We start from the raw sequence: 15,916 nt of genomic DNA, 5'->3' as shown, positions 1-15,916 counted from the left end.
TTTTCTCCATGTAAATTGTTGAAAATTCCCATTCAAACTTCAGGCCCGTTGGTCCGGTAGTTAGACTTGTCCGATTTGCTTCAAATTTGGCGCAAGTACTCCTGGTGGGACTAGGAATCGACGCAGAGGTGGGCCGATAGGGGTCATTTTTTTCCTGTCACCCTACTGTGCACCCAGTGCATTAACGAAAGTGACGGAAGGTTATCGAAAAGTTTCGTGAAAATGAAAATTCCAGTAATGATGATGATTTTCCCAAACGGTTCGTTTTCGTGAGGTTTTTATTTGTCTTTTGCATTAGGATTAGCGATAATAATTCAAATCAAGGATACTACTGGGAAGTCACCTTTAGAAAAAGTCGATGTCGAAGTAAAATTTGGAACTATGCACGCATGCACTTCAGAGATAGCGTGATATCAGGAGCTGCGATTTCATTTCAACGCTTTTTTTGTGAAAAGGGCGATACTTACAAATGTAAACATAGGGCTTTTTTCTTACATGCGAATGAGGTCTTTGAAACGCAACAAATTAACCTAAAAATTTGGATTCTACGATATTGCTTTCTTAAACTACAGCAAAAAGTACAACAGGCGAAACTGTATTTTTGTTTGTTTATTTCCACGCTCCATGCAAACAAACAGGGCGATACTTTTTTTGCTAGTAGTTTAGAGGCGAAACTGTTATTTTCGTATTTTTTAGGATTATCAAACTGATACCAGCTGTAAATAGTAACAATGATCTCTATTGAAAAAACCCGGACGAAATCGGTGGTGTAAAACGGTAGTTATTGTAAAAAAACGTAAGGGCGATACTTCAATACTGATAGATGGGACCGAAAAAGTAAACAATCGGCAAAGGGCCGATACTATCATTTTGTCAATTTCAATAGCAAAAACAAATTTTAATTTAATAATTTCAAATACTTTATGAAGTTTTGGGTTTCGATCACTCAATCATGCAATCTAGGATATAAAAAACACAATAGTTCTTAAATAGGAAATAAAACCAAGTCTGGAAATATACACTGTTGATTTTCTTTGAATGGTATCACTGCTAGTATCGCTTTTTTCAAGAAAAAGCGTTGATTTCTTAGTTCTCAGTCGCGTTGGAAATTTGAGTAAAATATAAACTTCAGATCGATTAAAAAAAATCGTTTTTTTTTTTGTTTCAGTACAATATATAACCCCTTTAGGAAAAATCAGTTTTCCCACCACAATATAGATATTTTATTAACAGAGCATTAACAATAATTCGTTGGTATGTCTATTTTATGGGCCATTTTTTCGCTTTCCCATTGATTTGGTTTGAGATTTCTAGCACTGATGTTGTCCTATGCTGATTTGAGCGATTCTCTGAGTCCTGCCACTATCCCATGTAGTATGTGTTATCAAAAACATCGCGAAGCATCAAGTTCTAAATGCTCTCAAACGATATAATATCCGAAGAGTGATAAGAGTTATAAGAAATGTCTCATCACACTGTTAGGTGGATTAAACACGTTTTTTATGATAAGGTTGAAAAGCTTCAGAAACCTGGCCTGCAGTGTATTGGCAGTGTGTGGGACTCACGACTCACGTTCGTGCCTAACCACTAAAAACATTCCTTACTTTTTACGCCCTTCTTCCCCACGGAACTACGTCATCATATTACCACAGACTAACAGACATAACACTATGAGGGAATTCCCTAAAAAACATCGATCCGACAATTTTCCCAGAACACTAGCTCCACCTTTTATTCACAGTCCCAATCACTCATTTACTTGTGGGTTACCCCTCAGGTTTGGGAACAATTTTCCACTAGTGGTCTATCCCCCATCTGCTTGTTCATATGTCAGTGGCGCCATAATTTCAAATGTGGCCACAGTCCCAACTACAAATATATCCAAAATGACCGTTAAAGCGGGCGAAGCTTTGTTTTTGAGTGTTATGTCTGTTAGTCTGTGATATTACTTCATAGGGGGGGGGGGGGTTCGTTGCGCACCTCTTTCTGCTGCTCTATCTCGGAGCCTCGCTTGGTTCATGGAGTGGCACGACCTATGAGCTTTGATTTAACTCTCGGTTCCTCTCCTGCTTCTTGTCTCCATCCATTACGTCGTCGTTTATTTTTCGTCCCTGTGGTGAGCCGTTTAGGTGCTGATTCCCTGAGCCATTCAGCTCATGTTTCCGTGAGTCATTCAGCCCCCGGCCTTATCACGATCCGCTTGGATAGTGCTCAACGGTGAACTCATCCTACTCCGACCTATAGTTCCCCGACGGAGGAATTTCCCCCGACACCGATACCCGCTTTATTGAGCCATTTATCTCTACTAAAATCTTCCAGCTTTACCGCTCCTCCTACTCCGATTGAGAGTTCCCCGACAACGGAATTTCTTTCGTTACCGGTGTTTGTTTCGTGAGCCAATTAGTTCCCCTTTTCGTCGCGATTCTGTCGGGTAGTCCACGGCTCCGAATCAGCCCTATCGTGAATTCCCCGGCGGCAGACCGCTCCCGATACCGATGTACGTTTCTGTGAGCCATTAGGCTCCCCGAATCGTCTACTCGGTCTAGTCCCCGGCGGTGGACCTAACCTACTCAACAGCCAGCCAGCAGACGCTGAGGTCCATCCAGCGATTCCGGGTAGAGTGTAGCTTCCGGTTCACTGGAGCCCCAACGACCCACTTCTGGCTATTCGACGCGGTCTACTCGGTCTAATCCCTGACGGTGGATCTAGCCTACTCACGAGCTACCCGGTAGAGTGTCGAGGTCGGTCCGGCGATTCCGGTGGAGCCTGACGTCCGGTTCGCTGGTGCCCCGACGACCCGAGCCCGGTGCTACATCGCGTACTACTCAACTGGTCCTCGGCGGTGGACCCAGTCTACACCGTCGGTGAGTTTCCCGGCGGCGGAATTTCTCCCGAAACCCTATTTGTGGTTCCACTGCGGCGTTCTAACCAATGTCGTTACTTTGTTGGTCCCTTCGCCACTTCCTTTGCAGCTCGGAGAGTATACTCGTAACAACTCTGTTGACAGCGTCCCAGATATGCTCGTCGCGGCAATCCCACTCTTGCTGCCACTTAGCCAACGAGTCCGCTCGAACCAGTCTCCTTGCATTACGTTCATTTCCCCGCTGGTAGCATTCTACGTCCTCAGCCAGAGTGATGCAGATGGGAATCATCCCGGCAATTACGCATACCGCCTCCGACGATATCGTTTTGTACGCACTCGCGACACGAACAGCCCTTATGCGAAAAGTGCTTGTCAACTTCGTCCGGTTCCGCTTTGAGTTCAGCGCAGCAGCCCAGGCCGGTACGCCATATCTCAGGATTGAGGATGAAACCCGCCAGGAGACGTCTAGTGCTGCCTCTTGCCCCTCCATGATTCGGCATGATCCTTGCCAATGCGCTAGTTGTCCTCGCAGCCTTCTCACATACATAGTCGACATGGCAGTTGTAATTCAACCGATCGTCAACCATCACACCCAGGTGCTTCAGCGCGCGCATCGATGGAATGGATTGTCCCCCGACGCTGATCTCGAGACGCTGGATTTGCTTACGGTTACTAACCAGCACTACCTCAGTCTTGTGGTGAGCCAGCTGCAACTTGACGTTAACCATCCAGGTTTCCACGATGCCCATTGTCTCTGCCGTCAGCATCTCCACCTCTTCAAGGGTCTCGCCCGTTACCGTCAGGACAACATCATCTGCAAAGCCGACGATCTCCACTCCCCTGGGCAGTTACAGTGTTAACACTCCGTTGTACATAATATTCCAGAGCGTTGGGCCGAGTATGGAGCCCTGAGGTACTCCCACCGTTACCCTAATCGACCTCTGCCCCATGTTCGTTCCGTAGACCAGTACTCGGTTCTGAAAGTAACTTTTCAGAACCTTGCACAGATAGTCCGGAACCCGCATTCTATGCAGCGCTACGGCGATGGCTCCCCAGCTAGCACTGTTGAACGCGTTCTTCACGTCTATCGTTACCACGGCGCAGTAGCGATTACCCCTTCTCTTTTGCTTCAATGCTTTCTCCGCGTTCGCGATGACGATGCGGATGGCGTCCACCGTCGATATTCCTTTCCGGAACCCGAACTGTCTCTGCGATAGTCCGTTCCCACTTTCAGCGTAGGTCGTCAGCCTGTTGAGGATGGCTCTTTCCAGGAGTTTACCGAGAGTATCCAGCAGGCATATAGGCCGATACGATGCTGGATCTCCTGGTGGTTTCCCTGGTTTTGGCAGTAACACCAGCTTGTGGATCTTCCATCTATCCGGAAGTAGCCATCGTCCAGGCATTTCCGTAGGACTATCCTGAACATGTCCGGAAACGCCAGGATCGCAGTCTTCAGTGCCACGTTGAGGATACCATCCGATTCGGGAGCTTTCCACCATCGGCATCAGCGTATGGTGTAGGCGGCCATGCGGTTGGGTCGTGCTTCGGGAAAAGGCCCTCCACGATAATTTTCAGCTTGTCGCCGCACATTTCGACTGGCGTCATTGGACCCTTGATCCTGGCCATAACGACACGGTAAGCATTGTCCCAGGGGTTAGCGTCTACTTCTCTGCACAGCTCCTTGTAGCAAGTGGACTTGCTTAGCACTATCTCACGTTTAAAAGCGGCTTTGGCCGCCCGGAATGTTACCTTACACTATTCTCTGACTGCCTCAGATCTTGCTCTCTGAACGCGTCTTCTGGCTTTTAGGCAAGTAGCCCGGAGGATGCTTAGCCTTTCGTCCCACCAGTACGCCGGTAGTTCCTCGGCTCCATTTTCCTCGGCATTGTTATATCGCATGCCCTAGCTATTGTTTCCGACAGCTTATCGGCACTCGGAATTGGAGTGACACTGTCAGCACGAAGTGCTTCCCCAAAAGGTCCTTGTCGAATTCCTTTATTTTCCACTTCCGCTCGCCAGTCCTCACTCTCTGCGTCACCGTACGATTTCGCCAATGGTGTAGTGGATGGCTTGGTGATCACTATGTGTGTACTGCTCACTAACTCGCCAATTCATTCATCCATCAGCGACGCGCTGCAGAATGCTACGTCGATGATGGATTCCCGACCGTCTTTACGGAATGTGCTAGCGGAGCCTTCATTGCACAGCTTTACGTCCAGCTTCGCCAGTACTGTGTGGGTATGTATGTGTGTGTATGTATGTATGTATGTATGTATGTATGTATGTATGTATGTATGTATGTATGTATGTATGTATGTATGTATGTATGTATGTATGTATGTATGTATGTATGTATGTATGTATGTATGTGACCAAAAATAAGCACATCGGTTACTCAGAGATGGCTGAACCGATTTCATCAAACTTAGTCTCAAATGAAAGGTACAACGTTCCCATGCTATTGAATTTCATTAAATTCTGAGTTTCGATTCCGGAGTAACGGGTTTAAGAGTGCGGACATACAGCAAATCCACATTTTTGCCTTTCTCCTATAGAAAGGTTATGCAATCACTCTGAACATCGTCAACATAATCCCGGCCACGGACGCTACGGGAGGGCCAATTTTTTTTACTTGCATAGGTTTTCTGTATTTTAACAGGGTCGTAGTTAGGGTGATACGGTGAGTGGCACCCCCCACATCACTCACCACCCTTCCCTAAACCGCCTTTCCCTCAGTAAGTACCCAACCACGCGAATAAAATTTTCTAATTCCTCTAGAAAAAAACTTTCCTAGTGAGTCTGAAAACCAGTGAAAAATTTGATTTGAAATGATTTTGAGTTGAGAGACTAATTTAAAATTTATTAACAAGTTGAAAATTTTTGGCGGGGTCCAAACTCCCGAACCCTCCTCCTGGATCCGCCGCTGGGTTTATTTGTTTCAGCGTCGACACATAGCAACTCAAGTTCGTAGCTGTCGATTCATTGTACGTATGTGTAAATCGCACTGAATATCTAATAGACAGTTCCACTATTATATTAAACATAACCAGCCATGGAATCGTAGTTTGGATAAATGAGAAAGGCACAATTGCACCACTAGGTGGATTAAAACGGGTTTTTTATACTTTGCATAAAGCCCAAACAAACAATCAACCATTAAAGAAGTGTTAAAGGAGAGGCCTTTTAGTGTAGTAATAATTGTAGTTTTTATTACTAGTGTACAATTGTTATGTACTAGTCGTATGTCTATCCGTGTATGTGTTCGGCTTAGTATCTGTGACAGCTGGGTCAGAAAATGGATGCAGAACTGGCGTATATGATAGAATAGTGGGTAACTTATTGTCTCGTGTGCATGTTTCATTCTATTCGAATCAATCGGGAGTATCAGATGGGGTAAATTAATTAACGTACCAACACATGTGAATCATCCATTCTCGATCAGCACAGTGTGACAAAATCCTAATTGAATGCAACCTAATCATTTGGTGGCATTTAGACGATTTAAGGTAGTTTGTATACATGTAGTAACCCCCTTAATCGAAAAATTATTTATAAAACTCAACGTAGGGGTTAGGAATGTGTATGCAAAATTTGAAATAAATCGGTTAAGTTAATGTTGAATGGCAGGTAACACCACAAATCGTGTTTTTCCAGAGACGTTCTACAAAACGTTTCATCACCGAGTCGCTTGTGAATATTTTTGCATGAAAAAATTACAGAATGTTATTGAAATGATACATTATAACACACACGCTTTGGTCAATTCGCTTTATCCGAAGTTCTAAAAAATTCGCAAAAAAGTGTTTTTTTCTTGCTGTATGTCTCTGAGTCTCAGTCGTCCAAACATGGTTTCGTCCCGTAAACCGGGGTGGCTTTGATCATCGGGGTGACTTTGATCACTAGAAACTTTTTTCGTAGATCGCTTATTTAACCAGAATAGTCTACCGAATTATTTTAGTTTGAAATGATTTTTACTCTAAACTTATGAAATACTGGTTTGTTATACTTTTTGAGTATTTTGTTCGGTTTTTGGGTACAAAAACTACAAAAAAACCGAAATTTGACTTTACTTTATTTTTACGAAGCTTCATAAAGTGTCTATTTTTTATAAAACAAATAAATCTCAGATTTGAGCAAGAGTAATAAATTACAAGCGAGATTTTATTTTCCTTTGAAGTGGGATGTACCAAATTTACTTTTAAGAGTTTGTTTATTTTAAAAACAATTTTTCTGTGAAACTAGTTGGCAATTATTTCAAATTTTTTTAAGCTAAAACTCGCAACTTTTTTATTGTTCAATATTCCAACGTGTTAAAATGGATGAAACATTTTGTACATTGATAAAGCACTGAAATAAAACAATTTTAGCAGTTTTAAAGGTGTTCAGAATCTTTTATTCTAGTTGGACAAAAATTATACGAATTTTGGTTACTTGAATTTTACAGTACATTGAAAACTTTGTATAATACCAATTAACATCTAGTTAACAATGAGTATCTTTCCAGAATTAGTTCAAACAAACATTTGAATGAAAAACATTGACATCAATAACTTAATGTGGGTGAACATGCAGGTTATCAAAGTCACCCCGGAATACGAAAACGGACATCAACTTGAAATCATTTTTGGAAAAATAGCTGTAAGCGGCCAATTTTAGGTAAAACCATCCAATCTTGTTCTCCTCACATCAGTACATGGTTTAAAAATATTAAACTTGAAAAAAATGTGTTGCGTCTAAAAATATGCAATGATTACTTCGAAAAGTGATCAATGTCACCCCGGTTTACGGTCTATATAAGGACGGCCGAAGACTCGAAATCGCAATTGCGCTACCGCTGGACAGTTGCATATCAGATGATATGAGGTTCCGTAGTCGGATTCACAAAGATCACATGAAAAAGACTTAGCGCGCTGAAGCGCGTTGCCATGTGATAATTGAGTTTGCAGTGGCCGGTTAAAACCCTGGTCAGCATGCCGCAGTGGAGCTTCGAAAAATGTAGGAGATTGTTTGGAAATCACTGGGCACGGTTGTTCTAGAAACGCCTTTGTTTGGTGACACGTTTGTAGATTTCTCCAATAATAGCGGTGCTCGGACAAAGCCCAGGACCGTATTTTTTCCCTTATCCAACTTGTCAAAATTGGCAGCGCGGGCTCAGGACCAACGAAGTCAATCGTTGAACCTCCCCTGGCCAATTCGTCAGCCCATTTATTTCCGGTAATACCAGAATGTCCGGGCACCCAGACAAGGTAGATAGTGTTGACAATGCTTAGTTCTTCGATTTGGGTTCGGCACGCGATCACTAGTTTGGACCAGGATTTGTCTGAGCTAAGGGCCTTGATTGCAGCCTGACTATCGGAGCAGAAGTTTATAACTCTGCCGGACAAACTCAGTTGAAGGGCCGATTGTACCCCGCACATAATCGCAAAGATTTCTGCTTGGAATACAGTACAGTATCTACCTAGTGAGTGAGATTGTTCCAATCTCATTTCACGACAGTAGACACCAGCACCAGCACGTCCCTCCATCAGAGAACCGTCAGTGTAACAGACCACTTGCGTTTGTTGTTGTCTTTCCATAAAGCCAGACAACCACTCCTCTCGAGAGGGAATCTTCACATGGAATGTCCTGTAAGGAAAACTACAAGTGAGTGTAATATCGCTGGAAGCAAGAATATCTTCACCCCATGTAACCATTTGTGACCACAATCGTGTATGACTGGTAGCAATATCAACATGGTTACTGTTTCAAAGCCCAGTAACGGGCAGTTTGTATGCACATGATAGTGCTTCTTGTTTTAAGTGTATGTGTAATGGTTTGATATTTAGAAGTGCCTCAAGAGCAGCAGTCGGAGTCGTGGTGAAAGCACCAGTCAACACCATGAGCGCCATTCTTTGCAGATGGTTTAGCTTTGACTGGACTATCACCACCTCTCCCCTCTGCCACCACACAAGGACAGTATTGGACGTACAATTGTCGTGTAAATCCAATAGATGTGTTTAGGTTTGAGACCCCAGGTCTTTCCAAAAGTTTGTCTGCACTGCCCGAAGGCTATGCATGCTTTCTTGACTCTGAACTCAATGTGAGCAGACCAATTCAGTTTGGAATCCAATATTTTTTATTTATTTATTTATTTACTGGTCTTCGAGTATATAAATAAAAAATAAATATGACTCCAACATATTTGACTTGATCCGCACACAGTAGCTCAGAATCAAAGAACTGCAAGGGACGAACCCCGGTTGTTATTCGCTTCTTCGTGAAAAGAACAATTGAAGTTTTGCTTGGGTTAACTGATAGTTTAACTTGTCGACACCACTGTTCGACAGCTCTTAATGCCTGTTGCATTAAGTCAAAGATTGTTCCTATGCAAAATCCAGCAATTAGTATTTGGTAATCGTCAGCAAACCCGTAGGTTGGAAATCCAAGCACGTTGAGTTTCTTCAACAAGCCGTCAACTACCAAGTTCCATAACAAAGGTGACAGAACGCCGCCCTGAGAACAACCGCAAATACTCAACTTCCGTATCTCAGCCTGTCGCAGTGACGAGCAAAGTATGCGGTTACTAAGCATTGCGTTTATCCAACCCGATATACATGCAGGTATCCCATGACCGCGCGTCGCTTCCAGAATGGACTGGAAGGACACATTGTCAAAAGCACCCTCAATATCTAGGAATACACCCAAGCTGGATTGCTTGAGCGAGAAAGCTTTCTCAATGTTGTAAAGCAAATCGTGAAGCAGAGTGATCGTGGATTTCCCACACTGATATGCATGTTGCTTTTTGTGCAGTGGATATTCAACTAAACTAAAGTTCCTGGTGAGATGATCAATTATCCATTCCAAAGCTTTCAGAAGCAAAGAACTTAAGCTGATAGGCCTAAAACTCTTGGCTTCTTCATAGCTTGAGTGCCCCCCTTTGGGAATAAATCTAACAGTTATTTCTCGCCATGCTTTCGGGATATACCCGGTAGCAAGACTGGAAAGCAAAATCTTTTCAAGACATGTTCAAGAATATCAAATCCCTTTTGCAGTAGCAGGGGAAGTATTCCATCTTTTCCGGGTGATTTGTATGGAGCAAAGCTGTCAACTGCCCACTTAACCGATTCAGTGGAAACCAATGTGCGTGCTAACGCCCACGTGTCCGAATCAACAGAATGAGATCGGTGAACATTGTTCAACTCCGGATCGATACAACCTGGAAAGTGTGTGTCGAAGAGACAATTAAGAACATCTTTTTCGTCCGGCACATAAACACCATCTCTGGTTTTAAGGAGTTCATCTGAAAATCATTCGATTTGGAGAGAATTTTATTTAATCTGCTAGCCTCGTTCAGACTAGAGACATTAGTGCATAGGTTTTGCCAGCCAGCCCGTTCTGCAGATCTAAGACATTTCTTCTATGCACTACGAGCTGACCTGAAAGCCCTGGAGTCATCACGCTGACGCCGGTTCCAAGCCCTTCTCATAACTTTCTTCATTCTTTCAAGCTCAGCCCTTCACCAAGGGGTTCTCCTAGTCGATTTAACAGTACGCAGTGGACAGGCTTCTTCGTAGGATGCTAATATGAATGAGTTTGTCGTATCTACGATGTCATCTAAGTCGTCTAGTTGACTAATTGTTGGAAAATATCCATGAGATTTAGTCGCCAAGTTTTCCAAAAAGAGGTCCCAGTTCGTAGATTTAGGATTACGATATGTTACTACATTGAAGGTGACATCAAAATGATCGAAAAATATATATATATAAATATATATATATATATATATATATATATATATATATATATATATATATATATATATATATATATATATATATATATATATATATATATATATATATATATATATATATATATATATATATATATATATATATATATATATATATATATATATATGTATATATATATATATATATATATATATATATATATATATATATATATATATATATATATATATATATATATATATATATATATATATATATATATATATATATATATATATATATATATATATATATATATATATTTGTCTACGTTTCCGACAGTCAGTGTAACTGTGACAACACAGATATTGCGAGTTGTGAGCTCCGATATGAGATACGCGTCAATAGCCTTATTTGCAAGAATGCAAGCACGAGGCATTTCACGTGGGTTAGTCATGCCTGTCTTGTTGTAAGCAATGAAGGCAGTGTTAAGTAATTTTCCAAAATAGAAGTTTCCTTTATGGAAATACGGTTCTTGAACCAATGCTATGGAAACTTTACCTTCCTGCATGAGTCGAGATAAATTCAGAGTTGCTGTACGTTTATGTTGGAGATTGATTTGTGCAACACGTTTCACGGCGACATGACTGGAAACTCTAGTGATATCGGGGAACTTTCTTCTAGTATCTAAACCGTACTCGATTAACGGTTCGCGCGATCATACAAGAACACAACGCGAATATGCGAATTACCACACAGTTATAATATCGATTTTATCCACGCGAAGTTACATACACGCTAACACACGCGACAAACACGTTAATATACAAACACTCGAGCCCTTCGCAATCATTCACGCACAGATACGCCCGTGATCTCACCAATAGAATGACACCTCGGTGATTAAGTTAACGTTTTAGCACTTATAAATTTAAAAACGCGGTCTTATGAGTGAATCTACAAACGCCCGCGTTCGCGCGATCATTAATCGGTTACGTCCAGAGGTCCCTTCTCTCGGCCCTAGCAACCTGTGTTTATATCTTCAGTTGGACCAATCAGAAAAAATAACGCTCATATCCACTAGACATCACGTTCCACGGCGGCATCACTGAGAACTTTAGTGGTATGCCAGAACGCAACCGTAGATTTAAAATTAAGTATCAGATTCATGGTCCGCGCGATCATCGAAGAACTCACGCGAACATGCAAATGGACACACGATTATGAAATCGAATTTATACACAGGAAGTTACATACACACTAGCACACGCAGCATACAAACCCCCACGCGATCGAACACGTTAACTTACAAACGCCCAAGCCCTTCACGATGGTACGTAAAGACGAACATGCAATCGCGATCATCCACGCACAACAAATCCCAAGATTTCGAGAACGCAAAAACGTCCTAATGATTTAGTGAACGCTACGGCATTAATAATCTAATTAACGCGGCCTCATACGCGCACAAATAAACGCTCATTCCTGCGGGATCGTAAAGTCCCTACGCCGTACACTCAATATCACAATCAGAATCACGGCCAGCCGCAATTGGCCTTATTCAGTGTTTTATTAGGTTCCATTGACGGGGATCCCTTCCGAGGACCCAGCTCTACATCTCCAGTAGCGCAACTCTCGAAAAGAATATCATGCCCCAAACCATAGCCTTATATGTAGTTGTAGTTGAAAAGGTGCTCATGATTTTTCAACGAAAATAGTTAGATATATGGTTCATGTTCGCTATAGTGTTTTGTTTCGATGAATGGAGATATCTACGCTAATGAAAATTGAGCATATCCCCGATTGAAGAAAAATCCACATCTATGATGTAAACTTTTAAAAGTGAATCGTTTTGGTCTAGATATTTATTTCAAACCCCTCATGTATCATTTAAGAATCTTTGAAACTTTGTAATAATTTAGAAATGTAGCGATCTTGAAAACTTTTCTAGATAAATGGTTTGGGTTGCCGAATGCTTAAATTTTAAGTTAGTTGTTGAAAGAATATTAAGCTCCTGGAGCTACACATAATCTGGGCTGGATTTTTGTAGGGATTCATTAGCAGAGAGCATATTCTTTAACTTTATTAACATATTATTAAAAATTAGTTATCTATGGAGATTCAAAAGCTTTTCAATTTCGATTATTCTTGTTTATATGCTGGAATGATTGTTTGTTTTTAAACTTTTGAAGTTTTATCAAAGTTACATCAAGTTTAAGGATATTCAAAAATTCAACTATTTTCATCAAATCCCCCTTCTCAAACCAAATTTCTGTCTAAGCCACTGTTGAGTTGGCAACAATACAAGTGATCGTGACGAAACATCGAAGCGCAGAAGAAGTCAAACATTTAACTTGGTTGGGAGGAGGTTCACTTTACCAACATCATCTAACCAATATTATAGCAATTTAAATTTTGGGCACTTGAAGACACTTAAATTTTCAAGTACAGGGCGCTGGGCCCACTTAACTACCAAGTTTTGTTTACCTTGCGCTTATTGCTTCCGCAGATGATGATCCACTCCTTTGAAGGAAAAGCTTCTGTTTTTTTCTCGATCGCCTGTAGTTAACCAAGTAAATCCCTAATTATGAATCCGTGTCCGCTGCTCTGGTTTGCCATTTACAGCCATGGCCATTGTGGATTTGGACGAAAAAAAAATGACTGGTTCATCGCGAGTTCATCAGACATAAGCAAACTCTTGAAATCTTTCAAATTTACCGACCCTAACGATATTATTAGTGCACTCTGTTTCGTACCGCGCCAAGAGCTCAGCTCTATCATCAAAGTGAGAGTGCGAAGAAAGAAAAGCACCACCTCTCAACGGTGCGGTTATAGTTATTTACTGTTTGACTGTTGCTGTTGTTTTTTTACGATGCTTCGTAATTTTGCATATTAGTGATTGCCATCATCCACACTGGCCACTGAAAGACGAACCGGAATCGAAAGAAAGAATGTCGAAGAGCTATATAATCACTATCACACACATCAGCCAGAACCAATTTTTTCTGAACACTGCACTACGGTCTACGAACGACCAAGTCGTAACTTCTTTCACTTATTCTGAAACCACCAGCACGTAGCGGGTACTGTTAGACTAGCAGCGTCGGGGATCGTATAACTTGCTGGACTTGGTGGACACTTTACACACTCGGCCACAAACAGACGCGATAAACAACCAGCCAGCAGGCCGATCGTTGCCTTCGAGTGCCGCTACGAGAGAGCGAGGGAGATCGACCGCGGAAATAGCGCGAAGTGGAAAAGGGTAAGACCACTGCATTAATATTCAATCCCGAGACCCCTTGGGAACCCCCCTAAGCACACCCGTACCCACATATCCCGACTTCTACGACCATTCCGGGCTACCGCGGACCACCTACAACTTGCCTTTAAACTGAACAATTGCACACACCCGCCCGCGAGAAACGCTAACTTCAACTGCATGCACCGAGCGAAATGGAGGCAACAACTTAAACGCAAAGCAATAGGCACGATCTGCACTAACCGAACGCTACTCCGAAACTGACTTGCTTGAGGCTGGTTCAATGCTTGTTCGCAGGGTGGTTAGTTGACTTTGCGCTGCTGGCTCTTGGTGTGTTATGAAATTGGAGTGAACGAATGAAAAAAAAACCTGCCCAGGCGATGGGTTCGAGGGGGGTGTCAGAAACATTACCACTCATACTCCAACACAATCGTGCATGGACGCAAGGTACGGGGTGCAAATTAGTAATTTTGCTAAAAATTTTAAACGCTCTGATAAGCGAGTTTCTAGTATGAGAGATTTAGAAAAATCAACATGTAACGGTAAACTGTCATTGAAAATCGATTCTTGAAAATCATCTATTGCTTTAATTTATATTATTTCAATTGCTATTACTTTTTGTCCCACCGTTACATATGTCCACAAGTGCGATTTTAATGTTGTTGCTTTTCGCAAACATGTATATGAATCGCATCTGACTGGTGTTGGTTCGGCTAACGGAGAGCATAAAAAAGCTTTCAGATGATTGTCGATCTTCTAGTGTTAGAGAGCTTTTGCCAAAGCTTTCGATTACTGGGTGAAAAACAACAGCGAGCTTCAGGAAAATTCGCATTAGAATGTGTACTACTTATGTCAGTAGTTGAACGTAGCAAAGCGTCAGCTCCATTAAATTGAATTATCAAAAATAAACAAAAAAGCCAAACTACTCTGCCCCTCTCTCCGTCCTTGTTCTAATAAAAAATAAATTGAGTATTTCATACATATTATAGAATTTCTAGTTTGAGATAGCCCAAAAATATTTTTTTTTGTTTGTGATCATAGAGGTTTTAACCTTGGGGTCATTCGCCTCTTTCCTGTAACCCTCTAATTTTAAGAATTATAAAATATAAAACGAAAAACACGTGTCGTGTCACATGAAATAAACAGACTGAGTAAAAAAAGAAGTTCACAATTGGATTCTACCAAAATTTTGCAACTAATTACACGTTGCTACAAAATTTAAAAAAAAAGTACTTTTCAAGTGACCCAGTAAAGGATATAAACAGCACAGTCACGTTAATTGAATTTAATATACCCTCAAAATCTCCATTGATAACAAAAAAAAAACTATTTTTCAGAACTTTCGGCACTAAAAAATTAGCTACGCATTACTTTTTCAACCGATTTTCAATTCATTGAGTGTTCATGAAAGCAGATATAATAATCTTTCCAACGTTATGCATGATGAATAAAAGAAAGATCAGTGGCCTCAGGTGACTTGAGGCACACCGGTTATCGTTTAGAATGCGCTTGAGCGTGCTGGGACCATTCTAACGAAGACGAATCGTTGTGAGAAGCCATCTGGATAAGCTCCAGTTTCAAAACAGCAATGTTGTGGGGCCTTTGTCAAATGATAAATTTCGCGCTAAATCGTATTCAGAGTTGGCTGCACCCTCTCAGATGTTAATGAAACTTTCTGTACATGAAGACGTTGTAACAAAAAGCCACTTTGCATTCATTGTTTTTCCAAAAGTGATCTATACTGTCTTTTCAAAAGGGTCAAACTTTTTTTTACCAATTAATTTAAACGGCTATAGTCTAAAATGGTCAAATCCTACAAAAAATGTTGTAGGAGTGATTTTCACAAAATTAGTCAAATTTTTGAATAAAAATATTGAAAATTCTTCATCGACTGCTGCACTGAAAAAAATCTATTTTAAAAATTTAAAATCGGTTTACAAAAAAAACCCATCTTTGATTTGGATGAAATTTTGTTAAAAGATAGTTAATTATGTTCCCTACCTACCGTCAAAAATTCACACTTTCAAGTAAAAAAAGTTATTTGAAGAAAACTTTTCCTTGTCCAAACTGAATTTTTTTTCA

General features: G+C 41.2%; 1 protein-coding gene across 1 annotated transcript in view; it reads right to left on the bottom strand.

Moving 5' to 3' along the window:
- LOC131691016 (neurofilament heavy polypeptide-like) overlaps window positions 1-13,915 on the bottom strand; it is a 277,605-nt gene extending 263,690 nt beyond the window's left edge. The window contains exon 1 of the mRNA XM_058977141.1: window positions 13,063-13,915. The gene's annotated coding sequence lies outside the window, so the exon portion shown is untranslated. The remainder of the gene's footprint in view (window positions 1-13,062) is intronic.
- Between the last annotated feature and the right edge of the window lie 2,001 nt (window positions 13,916-15,916).

This window comes from Topomyia yanbarensis, chromosome 3 (assembly GCF_030247195.1).
Source record: "Topomyia yanbarensis strain Yona2022 chromosome 3, ASM3024719v1, whole genome shotgun sequence".
Lineage (NCBI taxonomy): Eukaryota > Metazoa > Arthropoda > Insecta > Diptera > Culicidae > Topomyia > Topomyia yanbarensis.
This window is presented reverse-complemented; position numbering and strand designations above follow the sequence as displayed.